Genomic DNA, 26,713 nt, shown 5'->3' on the forward strand with positions numbered 1-26,713 from the left:
GCGCAAATATATACGCGCGCTGTTAGAACAGATCATTATAAAAGACCGGCACGGCTTCAAAATTTCAAATTGTCGCTGGAAAGGAAAAACGGTACGCCACTGCCGTTCCAATCGAATGTTCTATATTTCCTTCGCTCGGCGATTGCTCGAACAAATCTAGAGCATTCTCGATGCCTTCTTCCTGCGCCTCCACTTCGAGCAGCGATTCCATTCCTCGGGAAAAACGAAGTAACAAAATTACAGAGTCGACTCGTCAGCAACAGACCCCGCTAAATCAACGCTCTGTCCCTCCCGCTTTCTCCCGGTCTACACCCGCATTCGTCTCTCCCTCTCGTTTCGCTCACACCACCTCGCACCCTCTCATCCTCCTCTCGCGTTTCAACCAAGTCCTTTTCCGCTTTCCCTGGTCACCCTGTAATCTAGAAATCTATGATTCAACGCCACTCGCGTGTCCCTAACATCTGTTCTTTGACAGACGCACTACAAACTGTCGTTCACAAAGCAGACCCTGTTTTTAGGAAATAATATTTTCCTTGCGCACGCCCTGTTGCACTTAAGCCATCTTTGAGATGCGAACGACGTGCGCCACGTTGCCGAATACGATGTGCAATTTGGGAGAGTGCATGAGTGTAAAATATAGCCGAAACCCTAAAGCCACGCTTTGTATGCTGGTTGCTTCAACAGGTAGACTTAAAATCTTGTTTGTGCATTTGGTTGCCGAAGGTGGATGAGGGTCGATCTGTTTACATTAAGGTCTAACATTTAGAAATATATCTACATGCAACACAATCCATATATGTTTGTATAATAAATTTCGCTGTAGCTTATATACAATACATACTGTGTATACGTAGAAATCTAATATAATTATATTTTTAACACTTAGGTACATACATAATTATACTGGTGAAACAAGAAAATGATTTGTTAGAGATATATATATTTTTTTTAATTATAAGCGAAATGAAATTTTTTTATTATTTCATTTCACATATATATAGGACTATATATCTACGTATGTCCATTGTTGTGTTTCAATTTTCTGTTTCTTTTTTTTTATAACCTTCTTTTTTCGATAAACTTTACAAACAAAAAGTACACACAATCACATTGTTATTGAAAAGGATATGAAATATTTATAATACGCGCGCGTACTTTGTATAAACTCAAAAATATACCAAGTTGCCTCTGCACTCTAGTTTTTCTATGTCGCACTTGATATCAGCACTACGACTTTTAATAGCAGATACTAAAGTTATCGAACGCTCATTACGAACTAATTCATCGTATTCCCTCGTGACCTCGTTCGAACTTTCGAGGAATTAAAATTCAACTTTATAAACTCGAGAGTAATAACTTGATGCTCAACGACCGTATCTTTAAAAAGTCCGAAATCTTCCTTTAAAATATTGCGTTCTAATCAAAATTCTTAATGTAATTTTAACGCTTTACTCGATAGTTTAATGAAGAAATTATATATCTATGTATATATACACATATATATTAAAAAGTTAATATTTTATATTGATACTCTATTGGACAACGAAGGCCAAATAAGCTCAAAATATCATGTTCCATCTATATAAGCGCAGTGTTTTCAAAAAATCATTTCAAAAAATCTTTTTCTACCGATTTGCTTTTGCATTGGCTTGTTGCCAGTTTTACATCTGCCACTATATTATATATATATGTCATCGACTTTCGAGACTTCACGAGAACATCATTTTTCTCGAATATATGGTATGTACGTATATATCTATTATGAAGGGAGCGAGGCTGCGAAGGCATTTCTCATTATGAATCTCTTGTGAAAGTTTTATGAAATATTAACTTATCATCTTTTTTTTTTTCATAATATTATGTGCATAAATAATATTAGTAGAAAAAATTCTGTTAATTTATATTTTGAATCGAATGTAGGTACACCTAACATTACTTTTTATATTGTTTATTTGTGTATGTGCTTACGATATTATACAATATTTATAGATAATATTCATGCAAAGATATATAGAAAAGTGAAAAAAAATTTACATGCTTTTAGTAAAATGAATTTGTAACATTATAAATTTTTAATCAACATTCGTAGTTAACATTTATTGTCGAATGTTCCAGTTTTGATGTTAAGAAATAAAATAAATGGCGTATTTTGTACATTCGTTATCTCACACAATGTCTACTTAAAATGCCAAATTAATCACGTTACTCTACTGTTGAGACAATTCGCGGGATTTTTCATGAATTCTGCGCGGGATTACTCGGACCCGGGGGGTAGCGCGAACGAAACTCGTAAATACAAATTGTTTTGGAGTGCATTGGCACCCTCGCGCCACGCGAGGGTCAAAGTAGCCATGTCAGTGGAGTTGATTTATAACACGATAGGGATGCTGCTGTTGCAGAGTGTGGAGTTCCGTTACTCGAGAGTCAGCATGACGGCGGCTTCGGCAAGTCAACTGAATCATTCCAATTAATTTCTCTAAATTGCACACGATCGAAGGCGTACTCGCTAAAGGAAGGGAAAACCACTTTTATTTTTTATACGATATTCTATTGTACTATGATTGGCGAATAAAGAACTCCTTGTTTTTCGCTTAAATTTCTATACCTGCCAATTATTATTTTATCTAAATTATATTTTGCTTGTACACAATTTCTAATACACCTTGTATATATATATATATATATGATTAGACTTTAAATAATTGTATAAGAAAGAATCTTTCGACCTCGCGTACTAGAGAATATCTTTTTATGTAATATTTTATAGCAGAGTGTATTTATCAAGTAAGTTGATAATAACCTTTAACGTTTGCATATTAACTTACAGATTTATTTAAATTTAGACTCAAGTACGTCGTACAGTTTCTTCGCGTAATTCTATTCGACATCACGTACCATTAACTGTTATACGCTCTATTTCGCAAACGACGCTGGCGATATTTTGTAACGAACCGTAAAATATGATGTTCTCTCTCTCTCTCTCTCCTAACGATACCGAATGACGACGACGTTATACGGCTCGCTCGCTGGTTTTGTTCGCTGCAGTCAGATTCGTAGCACGACAGGTCTACCGAGTTTATTCGAGTGTTTTATTATTTGCGGCATGGTTATAAAGCGGCAAGTTTTATGGTGTGCATGATAGTTGGTGAAACATTCAAGAGATTAATCCGGATGAATGACAGACTGGACGTTACAGTCTCGTGGGAGGGACCGAACCCACGCCCCGGTGATTGCCGCTTGATGCTTCCTCGCCTTCTCTCGTTTTACCTCGTCCTTTCTCCCTTTCTCTTCTCCCGACGTTTCTCGCATTCGCTCACTTCTTTTTCCTCGTCCTTTCACCTTGTCGGTTTCTCTCCTTCCTATCTCTTACCATCTTCGTTACGCATCACCTAGCCGCATCTTCCGACTGCCTTTTCGTTGATTTCGTGATGCGAGAAATTGCTTTCCGAAGAGGCGTCGCCGAGGATCTCTAATTAGAGGATTTGTGAGACCCAACTACCGAGAAAAGTCGTATATGACCATTTACCTTAATATTCTCTTACCGCTCGACATCCTGTCCACTCATGCAGACCGTTTGCATGTCGGATGGCAGATGCGCATATATGAATAAGTATAAAAAATTCCTAATATATAATTTCAAGAAATTAGAAATTTTGTGCCCCGTGCACATAATCAGTTTCATAAATTTTCTATGAAACTGACCCACTACTATCCGCGTTCTGGCTCTTACTAACCCGCGATTATTTGAAATTTCTAATATACGTAATTAAAAAATTATCATTTAGAAAACGTAAATGTAATTTTAATGACCGTTATGCAAAATGATATATTTACGATAATTCCAATACTTTCAATATTATATTTTATACATTCTCTCAATAATATATCATTTCCATGTTTTAAAATAATTTATGTGGCATAAGGATATGCACAAGATATGTATATATAGAATTTCTATAAGATTTCCATTTAATTAACAAGCTTGAAAACAATCTTTTGTAGTTGAAACAAACAAAGGCATTTTCTGTACTAGACATTCTAAAGTGACTTTTTGATACAACGAAAAATAAACCATATAATTTAGATAATTCAAAGTGTGTTGCAGCGCAATATCCGAAGAAAATAAATTATATATACGCGATGCGCATCGAACCTCATTAACGACGCGTTGTAACGTCTAATTTGCGGTCGCCGATGATCGCGATCGCAGGAAGAAAAGCGCCAGTGACTGTATCGGCGGTTTTGCAGGTGTTCACGATGCCCGGAGCTGTAATTTGAGTGGAAGAAACCATTTATTAGACGTTCGTGTAATTATTGTAATTCGTGACATTTCCCGCCGCGCGACAGTCGAAATTTGGACCCTCGGTTTATTCCGCGCGCGGGAACTCCACGCCCAAATCATCCTGGGAGCGACATGCTCAGATTTCAAACGAGCAGGTATATTTTGCCCGGCCGATCGTATCCGAACCTTACGCTCGACGCGACGGTGTGAGCTTACAGAAGGTTTTATATCACCGGTATTTGTGAATTCCCCGATATTAGCAGCGATTCGTAGGAACGCGATCTTACCCGAGTGTCGTTTTTCCTGTGCTTTATTAAATACTTTCCTCGAACAATTAAAGGAGGCTTTTCAGTCTGGTAACATTCCAATAGAACGAGCCTTCGCGCCAACAAAACGGGCTTTAATACTTTACGATCGTTGTGTCAGATAATGAAGTGCTCGCTGCTATTTAATTAATTTTTATCGTCAGGAAACTCTGAAGCTTACTTTTTAATGGAACGATGAAACCAATATTTAATCTTTTCTTTGTTTTTCATTCAATAGCTAAACTTAAAGATTTTATCACATCGTGTCATTTGCTATTGTAAAAATTAGTTGTTTTGATTCTATATAATATCGATCATGTAATACTTTGTAATTATAAAATGACAGCTTTTTCAACTAACGTTAAAAAGATAAATTTAAGATTGTTATAAATCACCACATCGAAATGTAATATAGAATCACACGAGATTTTAATATATCCGTATTCTTCAAAAATTTTCATACGTTTCGAAACATTTTATAAATTATAAGTATATCTCTCTCCGGAAACAAATAAAGATTCGTGGGCCGAAATAACGAAATTAGGAAAAGCATCTCAATCAATAGTTGAATTTCTCTAATGTGAATATCCTGCAATGTAGCCACGATCTTTGCACGATCATCATTACATGGCGATCATCGGCAAAGAATTCTGCTCTCTCTACGAGATATTAGAGAGAAATAGATGTGTACAGTCGCTTAACGGACGACACGTCAACGGTCGATGTCGCGTATGCCGTCGTAAATTTGCTACGGTAATAGAAGGAACGCGATGAGGTAGTCACTGAAGTAGCTCAAGGGATCATTTTCATTAAGACCTGGTCAATTAGATGTACTTCAAATTGCGCGCAGTCTCGGGAAAACTTGGACAGCTCCCTCAACGATACCTCGAACGCAATGGCCGGATAGTACGTGGACAAAAGGAGAGGCCAGAGTATATAGACCAGCGCCAAAGACGCGGGGAGAATCGAGACGAGTGAAAAAGAGATAGAGAAAGAGAGAGAGAGAGAGAGGGAAACAAAGAGAAACGGACTATAAGCGTCGTAGAGTGGAGAGGAAGAACGGACCACTCGTATACGGCCTCGACACGAGAAGGCCGCCATAACCTCGGCACTAGTAATTGAACGCAAGTGGTTGAAAGTACTTCTTGGCTCCCGGAAACGTCTCCTCTCCTCGACCATCACCGCTACTACCGACAGTACCATCGCCTCCACGTCCACCGTTACCATCTGCTACTGTCTCTTTCTTCTTGTTCCACATCTCCTTCTTCGGTTTCTTCCTCTAACTCTTCCCGCTATCTATCTTTTTCCACCATCTATCCCTTCTCCCTCGGCGCCGCGTCAGACGTACCTGCTTCAGACCTCCGGTGGTCTTTATCCATCTCGACGGCACTAGCGAAGATCGGCGAGGGCTTATGATTAATCCGAAAGAGATTAAACTCGTCTGACCATCCGTAGGAGCGGAGCAAGTATTTCGCCTCGCTCATGGACCGATTCACCGTGAAAGCCTTCTGCCTCTCGGCACGGAGCTAAGAACTACCCTGAGAACTATACGTATCGGATTTTCCGAGGTCAAACTGACCTCGCCGTTTGATCGTAAAAAATAATGAGAGGATGAAAATGTAAATGATCGGCGGATCTGTCTCGCTTTTTTTTTTTCCCCCTCGATCCGACCCCTAGCAAATAACCGCACGAATACGATTCGACGACACGGTTACGCGTAATCTCTTTGTCTTATCGGCTATCCAAATATCTCCACAAGTGATTTGAACAAATTTGTGCAGACACGTTGTTTCGTATTTTAATATACTTATAAAAATAATATGGACGAGATAATAAGAAGCGGTATATCGTATTTCTTCTAAAATTAAAATTGCTTTAGAACATAAATACAATAAAAAAACGTATCTGGAAATAGAATAAATTTACATACAACAGATTCATGTTGCCAAATAATTAATACAAAATGTCTATGTTTATACAGAAAAAGCATTCATCGTAAAAAAAAGTAATTTTACCAATATGTTTTACGTGATATATATGTTAGCAGGAGAGTGATGCTTAATCTTTATCCTACGCAGGCAGACCCGCCTTTCGCGAAAGAGTGCATTTATCGCGTAATCGGCAACGATCGGTCAACCCTCCGACTAGAAAATTCCGCAGTTCGACATGTCAATACGACGCGTGTATGTGTGGGCTTCGACGTTGGTTCCTAATAAGATCTAATCGTTGATCGCTTGGAGAGATAAAGCGGGGCGAAAGGGCGAATAATGCGATTGCGCATCGATTGGGTCATTTCGAGTGTTTTATAGACCACAAATCTTCTTTATAGTCAGACCCCCGCGCTCTGTTCCCCGATAAGTTAGCCAGACACTAACGTCAATTCTGAGCTGTGAAATTAATTAAGATGCTCTCTCGCCAGTCAAAGTAATTAAACGACAAAAGTATCTCGGTACACCGACACCGATTAATTCCTCGTTGCGAGACGCGCTCCCGCGCAGAGATTCGCAAATTGCTTCGGCGCTCCGACGAAACGAGAAATCGCGATCGTGATTGCGGCTTGCGGACAGATCCGCCGCGTTTCAAGGACAAATATCGAGCCCAGCGAACCGCAGTATTGTCGCTCGGATAACGGCACGCGCAAAACGAATCAACGCGGAGCTGAGCCGGGGAAGAGGCGCTGCGTCTGGCATCGTCGAGTCGCCGAGCTGAATGTGACGGCTTCTCTTCCTATCATCTTCAATCCTTTGTCGAACCCTTATACCCGCCGCGACGTACGTTGAGTGCCGGGGCGTTATCATAAATAAAGAGCGGGTAAATTAGATTTCCAAATCAAGATGGCGACGGCATTGTCTACGACCGGGGCTGAATTAATTGGATTTCAGAGCCAACTTTGTCGCGTCTCGCACCAACCGACCTCCCCTTCCGCACCGCCGCCCTTCTTACATCCCCTTTCGGCCCTTATTCCGAGGAACCATTAGACCGCGGCCCATGGCCGCGCGGCGAGGACACCGCTGCAATCGCCATCGCGTCGACATCGTCATCGCAAATGTCGATTATACTGCATTTTCCATGAGGTTAACTCTGCTGAATTCGGGATCGCGAGGGTTCGAGGGTTTCGCTCGGGATATGAGAGGGAGCGAGCGAAGGTACTCGAGGGTTATTAAGGGCTCACCGGGTTGGACAGATGCAAAGATAAACAAACCGGCCGTAATGAACGAGGCCGAATCGCTGGAGAGCAGTCGGATATACCCGATGCTTATTGTCACAGAGATTCGGGCCACTCCCTCGGGGCAGATATGTTAAATCAACGCATTGCCGGCCGGAGAAGAAGAGCCACGGCTCACGATGCATCTAGAGCCTACGTTAATCGAAGGGTATTGTGTAGCATTCGTGCGAATAACTATTATACGAGGAAATTTAAAAAAATATCGTCAAAAATTGATATAGCGAAATTAATATCGCGGATCGAATATCGTGAAGCACGTAATTTTGTCAATCAAAATTTCATTTCTCTCGATTATTTTTTTTTTTCCATTTTTTTAGAAAAGAATGTAAAACAAAACACGAAACTTGTTATACATTTTGATAGTTGAATTACGGTATAACCAGTATATAATCGAAAAGAGAGAATGTAACACGAAACTCGTTATGCATTTCGATAGTTGAATTATAACCAGTATATAATCGAAGTTCAAGGTACAATAATTTCGCTTGAAATTATTTTAACGCTAATCGAGCCTCGTAAACTTTACGAGAACTCCATTAGGAAAATTAACTTCATTAAAGTCTTCTTACCATTCGCTCTCGTAATATCTTTCGACTACTATAAAACAAAAGAGAGACGTTATCGTTCTATACGCATTCCGCGCATTATATCTCTCTCATTTTCGTTGCTGGCAAATACGAGAAATACGGATTATCCAGCGAATTATAGAGCTCGCGCTCGCCCCGTTCTTAACGTCAAGGCAAGGCCGACCGAAGATTCGGAACAAAATAAATGCGCCGAAGCGAGGCTGGTTGGCGCCTATGCATTACGGCGAATCGCAGCAAATTGCGAGGGACCAGAATTCTCGCTTGCGGATTAGATTCCCGGGAATCCTCCGAACGAAGATATCTGTTGCTCTATCTACAGCCACAGATCCGTCTCTGCGGGCGCATGGTTTTGATGTTACCGCGATATTCGCGAGCCCACGCGGCCGCCGTCGACGGGGATAGAGGTCTGGATTAGCACGTGGAAGCTTCGCCTCATTACTCAAATACTGGAATACCTTCTGCCAACGGACCAAGGAACGCAAAACAGTGGTTATAGACAGAAGGTAAGAGGAGGGGCTAGGTGAGAGATGAACGGAGTAACGCAAGCTGGAATAGAAGAGCATAGGGGTGATGAGATGGATGAAGGGGAGGGGGTGGCAAAAGATCAAACCACGACGAAATGACAGATCGTGGTTGAGGTCCCGTATGCACTGAGCACCAGATAGATGGAAAAGGGAGGCTGCAAGGACTAAGGAGGGGGTTTGCCGAGTGATTCGGAGTGACTCCGCGATATAGTCTGTCTTTGTTCTACTCTGTGTTCATTCTATCCTCCGTCAGTCTTGTTCTACTGTTCCCTTTGCCCGATTCCTCTCCTTCTCCAACCTTTCGCGCTCTCTCATGGTATTAAGATTAGCACAAAGCACTACCTATCATCGTTCTCCGTTTCCCTCTGTGCACGCATTCCGAGGCGCGCAGTCTCTGTGAACGTTATCCGGGTAGACGACTGCTCGCAGTAATTTGTGGTGTTTCTGCGAGCCCTGCACACGTCGCTTTGCCATTACCGGTGACATTGATGGTAATCTCCCAGACAGAAAGATATTTGCGGAACGGATAATAATGAATCATTTAAATGTCGCAATGTATATCATCGTGTATTCAGGTCACTTTGTGCACATTTACAGCGCGTAAAACGACACGTCGCGTCGTGTATGGTTTGTAAGTAGAGAGAGAACTTTAAATATACAATATTATAATATGTTAGGAAACACGAGTTAAAATTTTAAGTCTCTCGCATGTACGACTAAATCGTAGATTCTTTATCTTCAGGTTTTATTCATAGACGTATATTTCACAAATGCTTTTCACACACGGAAAAAATCTGATTCTAGTATCGTTCTCGGCTCCTGAAAGAAAATCGCGATACTTACTATTAATCCATCGAAATGCTTCAATTCTTCCTTTCATCGAATTTTGATCGCGGGATTTGTCAATATGAGTAATTTTTACAAAGTGATTCACGATTCTGGAGGCATTAATCCACGAGGGATTGAGCTGTCACTTGATGGTAGCATGAAGGGTTGACGGATTGCATTTACAGTGTCTGAGAAGATATAAGGGGAGCTGTATAATCCTCTTGATGAGGTAGTTCGATGAGAATACTAGCGCCTTTATACTCATTCCTGAAAGTATTTACCTCTAGGATTTTGTCTTACGCTTCGTGCCGCATTGCACGATGCTTGCTTAAATTTAAGTACACCTAATTGCTTACACCTTTTCATTTTATTTATAAAAATGAGTTTTTTTTTAAATTTGTTAATTTGTGGGATATTACTATTTAAATAAATTACGAGCTGTTTTTCGCAACGTTATACACCTACAAAGCATATTTGATGATTTTAAAGAACATATATAATAATTTCGAAAGTGACAATTTCGAAATAATTTTGAAGTGCTGAAAATAATGCAAAGCTTTATTTAAAAGAAAATTAAATCACTGCATTGCATTTCTTTTTTTCTATCTTAATAGCTGTTACTACAATATATTAAAATAGTATATTGCATTTACATACAACTTTAATCTTTCTTTTTCTCATCTTTTTATTATCAGATGAGTTACTCCGAATATCTTTTAGTAATCCTTAGTGAACATTGTCAGCAGACACACTTATCAAAGTGGAAGTCCTAGGGATTTAACTCTCGTCTGGGGGACTGTCTCGATTACTAGTGCGAATAGCCCGGGTCTTTGCGTGCAACGGGTCGTTAAATGCTAAATGCTAAACGGTGGTTGTACATTGTTCCGCGGATCACGCGACACCGCCGTACTTCGCCATTGTGTCCTCTCGGTCCTCATCATCGTTGCCGTCGTCTTCGTCCTCGCCGTTGTCTGCCGTCATAGTCGTCGGGAATGAATACGCCGGGTCATATCGGTCGCATTCCATTTCATTTTTGTATCGCGGGGCCAGTAGCTTGTAAACGAAAAGCATATACAGCTTGCTATCCACTGCAATGACGGCTATAATTGCAATTGTAGCTATCGCGTATCCAACATTGCGGTATCGTACAAATCCGTGTGTGCCAAGTGCGCAATATGGGGCCATATTACCAATCTCCATGGCAGATTACATTTCGGTATCACGTGAATGCTCCCTTTTTCTTTCGAGAAAGGGAAGAAGGTAGAGCGTGCCACCGCCCGATTCGCACACCTGCACATATATCGCGGATAAAACTAATTTCGAGCCTAGCGACGAAATAAGGCATACGGGATGTGAATTCGTAATCCTGTGAAGGGGGCTTTATCATCGGAAACCTATCGAAGCGTCAGTAATCTTTTCCGCTACGTGGCGTTTCGCTAACGAATCAAACAGTATGTCGCGCAAAGCTCTTCTTATTGTATCGAGTCCCGATAGGATTTTATATATATTTTTTCACCCGTGATATCTTTTCTCGCTAAATCCATCATTGAATTGGAGCAACGATTTCAGAGACGTATCAAATAAAAACTATCGATTTTGTGAAACCCACAATAAAAATTTCTTTTTTTTATCCAGTTGAAAAATTGAGCCTAGGAAGTTTTTAATATTACTGATTCAATCATATATTATTGTAAAATAATTATGGTGCGCGTATCTTTGTCATTGCTTATCGAACATATATTGGTTTTGTTGGATTGATTAATTGATTATCGCGACGAGAGTGGCATTGTGCTAATTAAATTTGTTCTTTTTGTTTCAGGTACGTGACCCAATACTCATGTTATATTGCAAAGCGCCCCGAATTATGACAGGTAACATAGACGTATAATCACAGTATTATCGATTTCAAAAAGTATTTATTAAACCGTTTATATTATATTTCCCGAACATATGTACATATATATATTACATTATATATACATACATTACGTATTTAAAAAAAAAAAAAAAAACTATAGTATTTTCATATAAATCGAAACCGAGACAATTTTGCGCAGATTTTTTACGTGATCAAAATTAAAAAAGAAAAAAATATTTTTACGGTATGTGAAACGTACAGCAGATTTATCTTTGACTGAAATATAAAAGGAATTAGAGCTAATAAATTCGCTAGCTGCTGACTGTCATTTCCTTCAATTCCGCGCAAGTATATTCAAGAGACAGGGGCGACAATAATATGCGATTCAATAGAACGCGAATTGAATTCGATGAAAATGTGCGAAAGAGATTTTTTCACGCAACCTCGCAACAAGACACGAACGCTCTTTGATCTGTCCCTTCGAATTTCATCCCCTCGCTGGTGCGACGTGATCCACGTCTAATTCTTTCTTTTACTATCGATGAGGTCGCTACTTCCGATATCACCCTGCGCTCAAAGAGCTCATTGTTAGCGGATGAAGCATCCTTTCTAACACTTTGAGATTTAATCTTTGAGATAAAATCGTGATTGTTGATTGTTTTCACACGTCAATAAAAAAGTACAATCAGAGTAAAATAAAAAGTATGTGTTTGTGAAAATACCGACTCGAAGATTTTACCATAGAAATCGTTGAAACCAATCTTGGAAAATAATTCTAATACTTTTGTTTTTTTTTTCAACTAAATTATATTAAAATACAAAATAACAATAATAATACAATTCATCTTTTAATTAAAATTGTAAAACATTATATTGCATATGTTTGATTTCCAAAAGAACGTTAACAAAAGATGTTTGAAAATTTATTCCGTACGAATACGTTACGCTGGTTTTATATGTAAGCTGACGCGGACTACCTACCGAGGCAGATCAAATCATTGTAATAGAAGCTACAGGTCTACGGGGAGCTCAGGAAAGAGGGAACAAAACTTTTGAACCATTATGAAACTATCAGGTTACTCGGGTGCCCCTGAACCGAAAAAAAATAAGCAAGTTGAACTAGACTGAGATTTTCAGATACGAACCTATCTCAGATACATAGACCGGAGTCAGATAAGAAAACTTCTCAGACAGCATATGAGAATAACAATTTAAAATTTCGACTATATTGGCTATTCGAACCTTCCTCAGCTCCCAAGTGACATAAGTCCAACATTGTCTACGCGAAACGGTTACATCATTCTTATTCGCAGTTTGAAAATATCTTGAATTTCTTTTAAAATTTCTTTTGAAATATATTTTTTTTCTAATGTGAAAGAATTGAGCTAATTTTTTGAAATATTTGTACAAAATAGTTTGTTTCCATATGTTATATACATGTATAAAAAATCAGCATTCCTTCGCTTTCTAAAAAGTAAAAAAAAATAAACTTGTGCCACTTGAGGTTCAATAGACTCTTGTGCAGCTGACATAGCCTTTATCGCGCCACTATGAGACAACGTTCGTACCGTTTGCAATTATTGAAGTGACACGTTAGCAAACAGAACTTGCCGCGCTGAGAGTTGCGCGTCATATGGTAAAAGTATTATCGTAGCATCCACATGCGCATGACACTCTTACGTCAGACATTGTCCGAGGACACGTGGGGTGTTGGTGAAAAGTGTGCTCCAAACAATAGCCGGTAAAAAAACGGCGAGTATGAAGCGAGCCAGGGAAAAGGCCGGGAAAGAGAAGGTGACGCGAGAAAGCGAGCGAGCGAAGGGCCAGCTCACTCATGCGATGACAGCCACCATCGTAAGCAACGCCGCGAGCAAACAATGCCGACGACGAGTGCCGGAGTCGGGCCGAGAGTAGGAGCTTTTGAAGGGGTCCATCGTTTCGTCTCACGTCCGTTCGCGCTCGTTCCCGTTTCTCGGAATTTCCATAATCTGCGGCCCCGTCGCGGACTCCAGACAGATTTATCCGCGTTTCGCCGCGGAACGAACAATGTCTCCCCTCCGTCTTTTTTTTTCTCGTTTTGTTTTTCCGTCGCGGTTCGAGAAACTCCGTAACGTACATGAGAGAAAAAGAGAGAAGAAGAATGACCCGTAGAGACGTATCCGCGTGTAGAGCCGGCGTCGCGAAAATACACGTCAATCAAGATGATTCTCTCTCTTTGAAACTAAACAAACGCGCCGGTCCTCCCATGAGATAAAGTCTAGACAGACTATAATTGCAAATAAATAGAGACGTCACGATTCAAGAGATAAAGAAAGATTCTCTTTTCCTGCTACCACCATCGCCGCTGACTACTTTCCTTTTCTATCGAAATAAGCATGATTTTGGTAACGAAGAGGGACAAGATAAACGAACTGATAAAATTTGTAAGTCGGTCGATAAATAAATTAAATAAATTTAGCTTGATCAATTTAAGAAGGAATATACATTTTTTATTTTAATTTCGTACGCGTAAAAGCTTTTTAACGTACATAAAAAATATGGTACGTTTAAATAAGTTAATAAACTTATAAAATGATAAAATTTATTCAGTCACATATTTTAATTTTAAAATTTAAAATATGTTAAAATATTTTAAATAAATACAGAATTTTCGATTTCTGATTATAAAAATTTTCTTTTATCTCAGATTTACTATATCGTCCTATTTTTTTCATTCAAGTTTTATATATCTGGATATATACAGGGTAGATATATATAAAATTGAGAGGATTAAAGTAGTTTGCATCCAAGATTAATCGCGATAACGCCGGGTACGATTCATCGCGCTATTTTAGTATCGGAGTGACATTCGATGATAGAAATGAAGTTAAACGCCTGTGCATTAAATCTCGAAATGGATTCCGACTGTTCCTCCAGCCGTTAAATATCGGAGTATTCCGAGAATTCATAAAAATTCGTGAAATGTGTGACGTAATGCGGGTCGTTCGCACAAATGATTCACAGATGCATATCTTTCTCAGTATCCCACACCAGTGTCTCCCACGATTTAGCGCGGTATAATGGCTCCGAGAATTACTCAAGTACGACTGGGTTACTGTGTTCTCTATTCAGCCTTGCTTCCTCTTTTTATGTTTTATTTTTCTTTTTCGTTTTTCTTTTTCCTCTGGTTGTGATCTGTGACCGAGCATACCTCCTTGCCAAAAGTCTTTCGCTCGGCTCAGAAACGCGTTCCACGAACGGCCCAAGTGCACTTGTCAAGAGAAAGAAAAACAAACATCAACTTATAATCAATGATGGAAAAATAGGCAAGGCTGCGAGGATAAATTACGTGCTGGCCAAGACGCTATCATCGAGATGCAAGAAATACTTACATATGTACACTCGGCAACAAAAATATCTTAACATACATGCGTTTAATTTCGTGTGTTAAGGCATTCAGGAATGTGGAGATAGATCCCCGTATTTATATCGAGCATTGTAAATATATATATATAGCGCGTACAATAATCTTAAACTAAAAATTAATATCTACGTTAACTTTTTTTGTATATATGAAATTAATCCGCATGTTCTATGTGAATCGTCTAAAAAGAACATAAAATAAACTATATATCTCCTATACAAATTTAAAAGAGGAAAAATTAAAAAAAAGATGGTAATTCTCTCTTTGAATCATTGTACATATCGAGAGGTGTTTACGTTTGGAGTCGAAATATTGTACGTTCCATAAAAATATCGAAGCTTGCAGAGAGAGTCCGTAACCAAATTCGACCAACAGAATGTGACCTGGCGCTGATCGTAGCCCATCGCGGAGATAAGCTCGTGACAGAGCGAGTGTTATTCTTCGCCAGTCCATGGAAATTGTTTATTTCGCAAACACGCCCCGACCGCTGCCTCGTGTCACAGAACCATCATCCGTTTCGGTTTCGCCTCGTTTCCGTTTACAGCTTGGTTTGTTGGTTCATCTTGGCCGCTGCCTCGACTGAACCAAACAGAAAGAGACGGAATAACGAGAGTGAAAGAGGGGGAAGAGGAGACGGGAGGAAGAAAGGGGATACGTGTGCGAAAGCGAAACCCGCGAGAAACAGGAAGAAAAGAGAGACACGACCAATCAGAGCAAAGCTCATCTAGCACGTGCCACTGACAGCCCTCGTCTCGCCCCTGCAATCGCTCGAATTCTCGTGTCCGTCCTACCCGTCATTCAATTGCGAGCTAATCCCGTAAAAATAACCGTATTAAACCACGATTGCGGATAATCGAAAACTTAATAAAGGAATGACGTTCGTATGACGCCGCGCGATTCGGCTGATTAAAAATGCCACGTCATTTTATTTGCATACGAGTTTTACGTTGAAATATGTGCGGAGAGATATTACAGTTTCGTCCGATAGGGATAACTATCGCCAACCGGCAGTAAATGCATTACACAATGTACTATTTGTTGTCGTTAACGTCAACGTTGTCCAACAGCAATGTTCCGTGCGCCCCGTCGAAAGCTTTATCGTTTTACATGTCGAGCATGAGCTCACTCGTAAATTTTTTTCAACGTGCTTCACCCTTACCAAGGATTTTGCAGCGCGTCACTCTAGCCGGCAATCGTTAGCGTTAATTATCCCGGATTGAAAAATCGTGTAACGTGATAAATCAAGGATGGATATTGCTTCTGGTCACACGATCGACGCCATTTGTCGATAGGTCCGATATACGAGAGTGCCCCTCCGTAGCCCCTTCTTATATATTTGTCCGTCTCTTGCGAGTCCCCTCTCGCCTCGTCCCTCGTAATCCCACCGTGCGAAACAGTCCGCTCCCGTTGGAACCACGAAATCACGTTTCCCGTCCGCAACTTTTGCTCTTCCCGAACTTGTTCTGTGCGGTGCGGCGTTTCTCCATCCCACGTGAAAAGAATTGTTCGTGATAAATCTTCTTGCCGATGGTCGAGCGATTTACTTACCCAATGCCCAGCACCCGGAAATTCTCTCCATCAAACTCAATCATTTCCATTCGAATGGCACGCACGTACTTCGAAACTGTGACTTCCTAATCATCGCCGCTATGCACCGTCCGTGTGGCCCGATACAGGCGCCTGTGTAATGCGGGAGAAGTTTGGCGTGCCGCCGATACATCATATTTGATCGACGGATCGCACGAGTGCTCTGGATATTTTAATCGGGAAGTATTATGCACGGGTGAGAACCCACGTGCAGCTTTGTGACATCTTCCTGCAGATTAAACCTGTATTTTTGCAGTTTTTTTATTTTTAATAAAATGCATATAAAAGTTATTACAATAAAAAAGGATGGAAATACGAGAGAGTCGTTACCTCTCTTTTTGTCATTTGACAAGTCTTAAAATAGACGTAATCTGTAAAACTAGATTAGTAAAAAGTAACATATTATTGCTTCTTTATTTTGGAGATTTTGCCAGATTATAAATCCAATTCTCTGGATATGGTCTATTATTATATACCACACACACACACACACATATATATATACACACACATTCTTTCTCTCTCTCTCTCTTAATTATTCCGGAATAATGTAAAATGAAATGGGATAAATTTAAATTAAGTTAGAGAGAATTGTCATAAACTATACTTGCGTCGTGTATCAGTGCAATCGCTGCTTTCATTATATTTGGCAAAAAGACATGATAGATTCAGTAAAGCGACATGTGAAGTTGGTTTCATAAATAAAGATTTTCTCGCGTTGCCTCTTCGTGTCAGAGCGGCTTTTTAAAATCTAGCCAAAGAGAATCCGTAATACAGGTGAGAGATGTGTCTTTTGACGAGATAAAAAGTTGATTCGCCTTTGGCCTCGAATTAGCCAATATATCGACTTGATGTTTGATATTATAACATTTCATCTCGTTTGTAGCTAGAATTATATATCGTATTTTAATTTCGGAAATTTATACAAGATAATCGATCATAACAGAAAGTAGAACTCGATTAACCGAGTTGCAAGTTGAGCGAACGTTTATCGATAGTCACATTCAGAAAATTAATCGCCACTCGACTGTTTCACGCATACGTATGTATATATAACGATATTTTACTTTCTTCAATATACAAATTCTACACATTTGAGATATTAAAGTAATTTCAGATTTCGTAATAAAATCTTTACTTCTTTAAAAAAAATCACGTGATTTAAAAAGTTGCATGATATAACGAAATTTACATGTGCAGACGTATATATAATTGTTTTTTAATTATTTATTTAATTATTTTTTATTAAGTATTATTATAACAAACAATAATAAATAAAAAAAAAATAATTTTATTTTATTAAATTTTATTATTTTATCAAGTTAATGAATATTCAAAATTTTTTTTATTATTTAATCATGTTATCCACGTGTATAATATAGAAGCGTTCGCATTTCTGATATGCATTTTCTGATAGTTTATGATTATTGCAAGATCGCACGAATATTTTCACGGACGAATCATATTCGCAAAGGCACTGCCGCGAAGCATTCAGCCAATAAAGTGCTTTTCACATTTTTGGAAGACGCGCCGATCGAATACAATAACTCTTGTGTATATTAGAAATTTTTGAGATTTTATGGCTGTCCTTTCGTCGCGACACTCGACATCTGCTCTGGCGCGCCAGACTTAAAGAGGGACCGTCGTAAGATGAAGTGCGGCGCGATAGAATTTTCGAATATCCTGCTGCGAGGGGGAACGACGATAATCTAGTCTCGGCCTATCATTTATATATATTATGTACTTCGATTTCTTGAAGTCGTCGCATATCCCCACTTAATTGGAGGCTCGAAAATTACTAATGTGATGTCACTCTCGCGAAGTTTGGTAGAATCATAAATCAAATTTAAATGGTAAGCGAGATATATTTCTATCTTATATATATAGGATTCAAAATTCGTATACATTTCGAGGTTATTTAATATCAAGTAAACTAATACTAAATTCGAAAAATTTTGTGAATGCAGACTAGAATGTAAGTAGGAACTCGTGGGGCAACACTTTTAGAGTTTCTTAAAGTAACTAAAAGTAGTAATCGTGTTCGTTGTGATTGGGAAGCTGCGCACCGGGACTAGCGATGATGATGAGCCCGGCGGGAAACCCAATACATTTCCAAGCCGACATTTTGCCTCGAATGTCTTATTGAAGGAAACCGTATATAATTATTAGAAGATTGTTTACTCGACCGAGAAATCCCGTTGTTTTCGAGCCAGGCGCGCGTGATCGATCGCCGCTCTGCCGCTGTAATTAAAAATTTGGTCGCAAAAAACGCTCCCGAGACTGAAATTTTTCTTTCTTTGAGATACTATTTACCGTAAAAGAATAATTTTATCGGCAACATTTTAACGCTAGTTATAAGAAGTAAATTGCAGTCGCGGAGACGACGATCATCTTTCGCGAGGAGTACCAACGAACGCTCAGACAAACAGGAAGCTTATACACACACACACACAACCACATTCCCCTTCGGACTTGATCGTCCGCTTGAGAAATATCGGAAGGAGTTAAGTTTTCTTGATTAACATTCGTTAGTATTCGCAGCGTCTCTCGGGATAATGAACGAGAAAGGAATGAAAATTCAAAGAAGCCGCGGGATACGTGGAATTCAAGAAGACTCTTTAGGACGAGCCGCCATGATTTCACTTTGCCTTCTTATTAAATTTTATTCATTCGTATAACACGTACGCGCACGTTTACGTGTAGGTGATCCTTCTCCAGTCGTACGCGATCCCCCGTTATTCTTCCGCAACATTTCCTGTATACGCTCTTATTTCGAGAGTCCTCTTCCGTCGAAGAGCGAGGTGTAGTTTCCCTGCGTCGTGTTTCTGGCCCCACAACCACTGCCATACGATCGTTGCGGTAGTTATTATGGAAACCTTTGGACTGCGTATACTCGTATAATGTGATGCCACATTATACAGCACCACAAACCCGCGCGCTCAACTTCAATTGCACGGTCGTGCGAAACGATATCGCGTATTTTTCCAACTTGAATATCGCTATTCATATCGCTATAATAATATCATTTATTTTATTCGCGAGCTACATTACATGGCCGAATTCAATTCAGTTTGATTGGTATTATTAATATCATGGCAATAATTTGGTTGTCAAATCATAGCAATATTGAAGTTTGTCGATTATCTATAACCACACGATATCGATATTAAAAACCAAGTTTGTGAATTCTAACATGAAAGTTAATAATGATCAGATAATACGTTTAAACGATCATTATTGAATGAATCAATAAATTTATAATTTTCGAGATTATTGAGTAGCGATGAGAAACAATTATATAAAAGAATAAATTACTTTGCAATTCGTTTTCTCGCACATATTTTTCAAACAAACACTCGAATCGTAACTTTCTACAAGTATTAGCTAAATTATCATTAAAAAATTGTCAGTTTACAAAACATTAGGTTTAAACGTATGTTTTCGCCCAATCTAATTTGCTAGATTAATGGTCGTTCTAATAAATGGAAGAGCGTCAGCCAGGAGGTAGAAATAAAATAAACGAGAATGATTAAAACAAAACTTTCCTTTGACTCCGCGGTAGTTGGCAAGTTGACGAGCGAAACCTGGGAGAGGATGGGTGGCCTAAGCTACTCGAGCCATCTCGACATCCCATCGCGGTAACATCCGGCCGCTGATGTGGACCTCCGCTTTGCGGCGTAGTCCTCCACCCTTCTCAGACATTTCAGTCCCCGACTTGTTCCGTGTTGTATGGCGCGAGGGCAAACGGTACCAGGAAGTAACCTGCTTTGTAATTAGCGTCTTCGTTCGCCTCTTTGACAAAGGACGACTTCTGGCGAACACAAAGAAGCCGAACTAACAGGTACCATCGACCATACCTCGCAATTTAGGTCAAGATTATACTTGTTTGTTGTAAAATGGTTTTTGAACCTTTTATATCATTATCGAAGTAGGAGAGCACCACATCAAGGCGAAGAGCGAAACTAATTTTTTTTACCAGCAACAAAGCTATTTCGAAACCGCGATTTCTTTGATTTTTCTTCAATTCACGATAATAATATATTAATAACATATGGATAATAATAATTATTATTAGCAATAAACATTTATATTATTAACGCACGCGCGCGAATATATAATTTTCATACGTATATGATTTATAATACATTAACAATAAATTGGACATAATTGACACTAGAAATTAGAGGAAAGGCTTAAATTATATTGAATGCAGATTTTCTAATCTCCGAGAAAATACGTATATTGATGTAGAGGAAATGTATCGATAAAGTCTTTCTCGTTTAAAAATTTAGTGAGATCTACATAAATATTCGCACTAATTCTCGCGTTTTACTGAATATTTAATCTTAATGCTACGCGTAATATTTACACCGCGTGGCGCGGTAGTGTATTATCGCAAGCACGACGTACAAAATTGCACAGAGATATTCAGAGAATGCGCGAAAAGGCGAGAAAGTAAAGATAGCGGAAAGAAAGTGAGTGCATCATTATGCAAGCCGTACGATTTCCATATTCTACATATTCACGCTCGTTACACATAACTTGCCCGCGATCCTGCATTTTGTGCCGCGAGATAGCGGTACTTTGTACGAAGGGGGAAAATATTGTACTAATATACTACGTGAACTAAGTATTACGCGCCTTTACTCGCTACCTTGACAAATGTACCGTACAAATACGAAGTCAACTTTCCTCTTGGATGGGGGAGAGGGAGAAAACTCTTTTTTCCGCCAAGCACATCAAGAATCTTTCTCCAGTCGCTGCGAAGCCATAGCGATGAATAAAACATTCAGAAGCCTGCAGTTCGTGCCTGGTTCCACTTGGCTTCAAAACTCGCAGAAAAGAGCGTGCCCCGCCATTATATAATCTCCCTTCGTCTTTTCCGCGGCAATTCTCTCATAAGTGTGAGTATTTTTTAAGTACACGATATATTTAGATAAGTTTCGCATTATGATTATATAATAATGTAGTCTTTAACCCATTATAAGTTTGCGAATAAAATAATTTTTTATTATTTTTTATTATCATCGGTAAAGAGATATAAAAATATTTTATAAAATTTATATTTAAAAATTACAGCAACATTTATCTACGTAATATTTATTTAAAATATGTGAATTGCACATAAACTCTACAATTGTTATCTAGCTTTATTTATCTATATAATATATTCTCTTATTTATTCGAAATTTTTCTGCGAATTTGCTCGCGCAAAGTCGCATTTTTTTCCTCAATCGTTGCCAAGGTTCCATCCTCGCGTCCGTTCAACGAAAGAAATTACGATTTCGCATGGACGACATAATGTTCCTTCCGGCGGCCGCGAGATTTATTCGTTCTAAATATCGCGCGGAGTACTCCCGTTTCTTCCGCACCGCTCATGCCGCTTCTTGCAAGCAACCACTCGTACAATTCCGAGATGGTCTCGCGGCTATGCTGGTATTGTTTGAGTTGACAAGCTTCCCCGTTATGCGCGAGAATCGGTGCGGCTACACCTCTCATCCAACTTCATACACAAGTGGCGCTTATTTGGATCTCTATCCGCTTCTGTTTACATCACCGCATCGGTGCACCGGTGCACATCTCCTCCGTAGAGCGAATTCGACAAAGTTCGCGGGAGCGACTTCCTTCGCGGAACTGGGATGAAGGGCGGAAGCAAGTCTGATAGAGAGACGGAGGTGAAAGCAAGTCCAGAACGAGGGTGAAACGAACGAGGATGGGACTCGAAGGGATGAGAGAGGATCAAGTGTCGTACGATCGTAATGTCACTGGTGTCGCTGCTTCTGCTTTTGTTACTGTCGTCTATGCCGTTGTTAGACTATGCGTCGCCGTCTGCGGTACATCTGGCGTTGCTGACTGAGTTCGATTCTCTCACACAGGCGACTCTTAGCCGTAGAGTTCCTAGTACGGGCCGCGCGTGTAACACCTACCTCGACTCTTTCCTGTTTCGTCGACCGCGACGAATACTACGGCATGTCAGCGAGTAACTCCTGCGAATTCGGCAAAAGTCGGGCTGCAATAAAATCCAGCTGTAAATTTGCAAATGTAGGAGATTCCGTTGGTTGGATGGTTTGGTTTCCTACGTAGATTATAGTTGCGATAATTTATATCTTCTCGCGATGACAGCAGTTATTGCATAAGCAAGAAGAATAACGATAGGGGCAATAATCTTACGATAATCTTGCGATAATTATATAAATAATGACGCAATATTACTTTAATCAACGAATAAAATAAGGTTGGCTTGATTATTACATGTTGATAACGCTGAAACAATGATTCACGTTTGCATACTAATTTATGTTCCTTGTTAGTATTTTTTACTTGACGTAGCGCCGCGTTTTATAAATTACGGACCAAACTGATTGGTCGCGTAGTCGTGGGTTCGAATATTCATAAGCAATTTATGTAAGCGCGCGTCTCATAATTCAACCGTCGAAGTGCGGCGGAGGGCCGCCATTAAAATAGATTTTAATTGTGCGACGCGGCCGTTTGACACCCCGTAAAAAGTTTGATCAAGCCTAATGACCACATTTATTTCGCGAGAGTCTTAACGATCACTGCGCTTTATCACCGCTTTCGACATGAGGATGAAAGGCAGCGTCGAATTATTATGCTCGACCGGAATAATAATAAAAAATTTAAGATCCTCCTAAGTAACGCGGCAACGATTTGTCGCTTGACAAATTGAAGCACGTAATTCATTCGAAACGAAATAAAGACAGCGTTATCATGCGGTCTTATTCATAGTTGCTATTACGTGCTCAGATGCGATTAAAATGTTCTTGTATTTGAAACACGGTGTGTATACATACATATATATATATATATATATATATATATATATATATATATATATGTTATAATATTTATCCTACTCTTAAAAAAAATTAAATGACTACATATCAACTTTTATGTGATAAAAAGTACATGAACATAATAATGCAATAAAGCTTAAAATAGAATTAAAAACCATTAAAGACAGCGGCAGGACCAAGCTCATTAAATGAGACCGATCGAGAGCTCGAAAACATAATTATAATTTGATGTAATGAAATTATTATTCGATTACCGCACAAATGACATTTACGATCTATCAGTTCGTTAGTCCCTTCGCTCGAATTGTCAGGTGGAACTGCGATTTTACGCAGTACGTGCCAGTCTATCAATTCGTTTCTCCACCCTCGTTTTTCATTTCCGCACGAAAAGCCCATGACGGACTCGGCGCGATCGGCTTTTAAAAGTGCGGCGGAAAAAGCCAAGCCCGTTTCGTTTCCTCTGTATGGGAAAGCGTATTTGCTATTTTACTTATCCGCCGACATGTAATAATTGACATTAACGGTTAAGGAAATATTTGATATGCCAACTAGCAACTGCTGCGAATAGACCTTCCATGCTGGCACTTTTTCTATACACTTTTTCAGATGAGAATAGAAGAGAGAAGATGAAAAAGAGCGAACACATTTCAGGAATTAAATAGAAAAAGATTGGAATTATATCTGTAGGAAATAATATACAATAATAATATTTGAAATAAATTTGGAGTTGAAATAGCGTTAATTTGATTGACATTCATTTGTATGAAAAACGTTTATATATAAATGTTATAAAAGATTAACATTAGCAGGTAAAAATAATGAAGCCAAAACCAAGAGAGAGAAACTAAAATTCCAACGTTTGCAAGCTCGATTCAGCATGGTGTAAAAGATAAACAAGTTATTCAGTGCCGGCATGTACCATTTGCGTACATTAAATATTTAAATCGGTAAATTATACTCGGTGATACCAAACACGCTTACGAAAGCATTGCCAGAGCTAGCACTTCTTAAATTTAATATGAAACGCACATGAGCTAATTATTCAGTCGCAGTAGGAGAAACTACACACAGACTCATATATATTACACATACACACATTTTATCCTGTAAGTTAACGTAAACAATGAGATTAGATAATTGGACTTTTAAAATCTTTTTCAATCGATAGGTACAGAATATTTAAAATCGGATGAATTGACTTTGCCAATACATCTTTTCCAAAGTTTTCGATTATTTATCGCTTGTTTTTTATTTTATTATTATATAACTATATCTGTCAAACAAATTAAATTACCATCTAGTAATGTAAACTTTAAATTTTAAGAAAATATATATTTATTTTTGCATATATTTTTTTTTATAATATATTGTATATATAATACTCTAAATATTATATATAAAATATGTTTAAAATATAAATGTCACACACACACGCACGCACGCGCGCGCGCGCGCACGCACACACAGAGCCCTAACTTTAACTGCATACATAAATGCGCGTATCTTTGTGAAGCAGCTATATTATACATCATCAATTTCACGGAGCATTCCGTGCATACTCGAATAATTGACATTCACCGGCATTCATCAGTCTTCCATCATGCTCCCCCGAGATCATTTTAATGACGTAATTGCTCAATGGGAAGTGAATCGTAACATTTTCATGGTCCATCTTCCAAGGAGAATCCTCAATCTCCCCATGTTTCGCTTTCGGTCGCGCGCCATAAAAATCGCCACAAAAAAAGGCTTCCGACGCTAAAGGAACCCCTCGAAACCATGGCGCGGAAGGACGGCGCCGAGGGGTGCACTAACATTGAAAGGGACCGCGATACGCGCAAGGTAGGGTGTTTATTAAATCTCCCGTTAAAAGGAACGGAATTAATTCCGAGAGAAATTTCTGTATTATACGTGACATTCCAACGAGAGGCTGCATCTGCATAATGCGGCGAATTACGTTACGTTTGACAAGTATTTATTTTTGAAATAAATTCACGAAATAAATAAACACATATATTATCATTCACGATAATTAATAATTCCGTTTTACTTTGGAAAAAAAAAATAAATAACGGACATTATCTTCTTTATTTCAATGAAACAAGAAACTAATTTTGTTCAACTATAATAATCGCAATCACAACATCGATTAGTGGAATTGCTGTTCTTGTATGATGAACACTTCTATTGTTAGAAATTCTGGCGAAGTCAATTTTGATTACGTTAGATACGTAAAGGTGTGTATTGTGATTTATCGGCGAGTTCTGGGTAACGATTTACTATATTATCGCTTGGCTCCTCGGCACGACGAAAGAAAATTATGCATGCGTGTGCGATTGTGATCGAAAGAGCAACGGCACATATTTCCCGGAACTGATTCACCGTAATCGTAGCCGCGATAGACAGCGCGAATATCTTTTTTCTTTCACCATCTCTTTCCGTACGCGCGATGTTTCGTACATACGTAACGTACGGAACATTCGTCGCACGCAACGAAATACGAAATGGTCTTTAATGACATATCTCGCGGATAGAAACGACCCTTCGTGGGGAATAATCCGCGCTTCCAATTTCGCCTACTAATTTCGTCTTTATGACCCTTATAAATGACAGGTTTCTGACCGCGTCGCCGAGCAATAATACGTTCAAATCCCTTCAAAAACCAGAAAACGCGGTGGTAATGGCGTAGGATAATATTTTTGCTACTACTTGTCTTTATCGCAACTGAAAAGTCTCTTTATTTACGACGTTTAATATTCACTTTTATAATTATTTTTGTATGTGTACGTTCGCCTTGATGCACGCGAATTACAATTTGTAAAAGCGGCTCCACGAGATGCGTTTTCTTCGGCGATACATCTTCAAAGGCAGTGCAAGTTTGAAATAAAAGGAATCCACGGGAAAAACTACGAACAACGTCTGCGCGTTTCAGAAAAGAGATATTACTGGCTCTGTCAGTGAAGATGAATTCTCGTGATCGACCTTTTGTAAATCGTCAAATAAAATATAAAGAGAACAAGACTTGAAAAAGACGTGCATATTTTGCGTAGTAATTCAAAAATACACACGCACGCGTGAGATGTACAATGTTATAAATATCATCGTTCTCTTCACCGCGTTCACAGAAAATGCATCCACTTTTCAGCGCACAATGCAACCGAGAACTTGCATCGTCGCATGCTTGCTTTTCTCATTCCCTTGACAATTGTATTCAGTATGCATGACCAGCTTTTACGGTGTCCGAAATATTATACTTGCAGCGTCCGACATACAGTTGCATAACGAAACAAGAACGGTTCGA

The 26,713-nt window shown here is 39.1% G+C and overlaps 1 protein-coding gene across 8 annotated transcripts in view; it reads left to right on the top strand.

Moving 5' to 3' along the window:
* Window positions 1-26,713, top strand: part of Ten-a (tenascin accessory) — a 422,894-nt gene that overhangs the window by 297,211 nt on the left and 98,970 nt on the right. The gene's annotated exons all lie outside the window — the stretch shown is intronic.

The sequence above is a fragment of the Polyergus mexicanus genome, unplaced genomic scaffold, assembly GCF_030449975.1.
Source record: "Polyergus mexicanus isolate NDT 795.1 unplaced genomic scaffold, iyPolMexi1.0 SCAF_12, whole genome shotgun sequence".
Classification (NCBI taxonomy): Eukaryota; Metazoa; Arthropoda; class Insecta; order Hymenoptera; family Formicidae; genus Polyergus; species Polyergus mexicanus.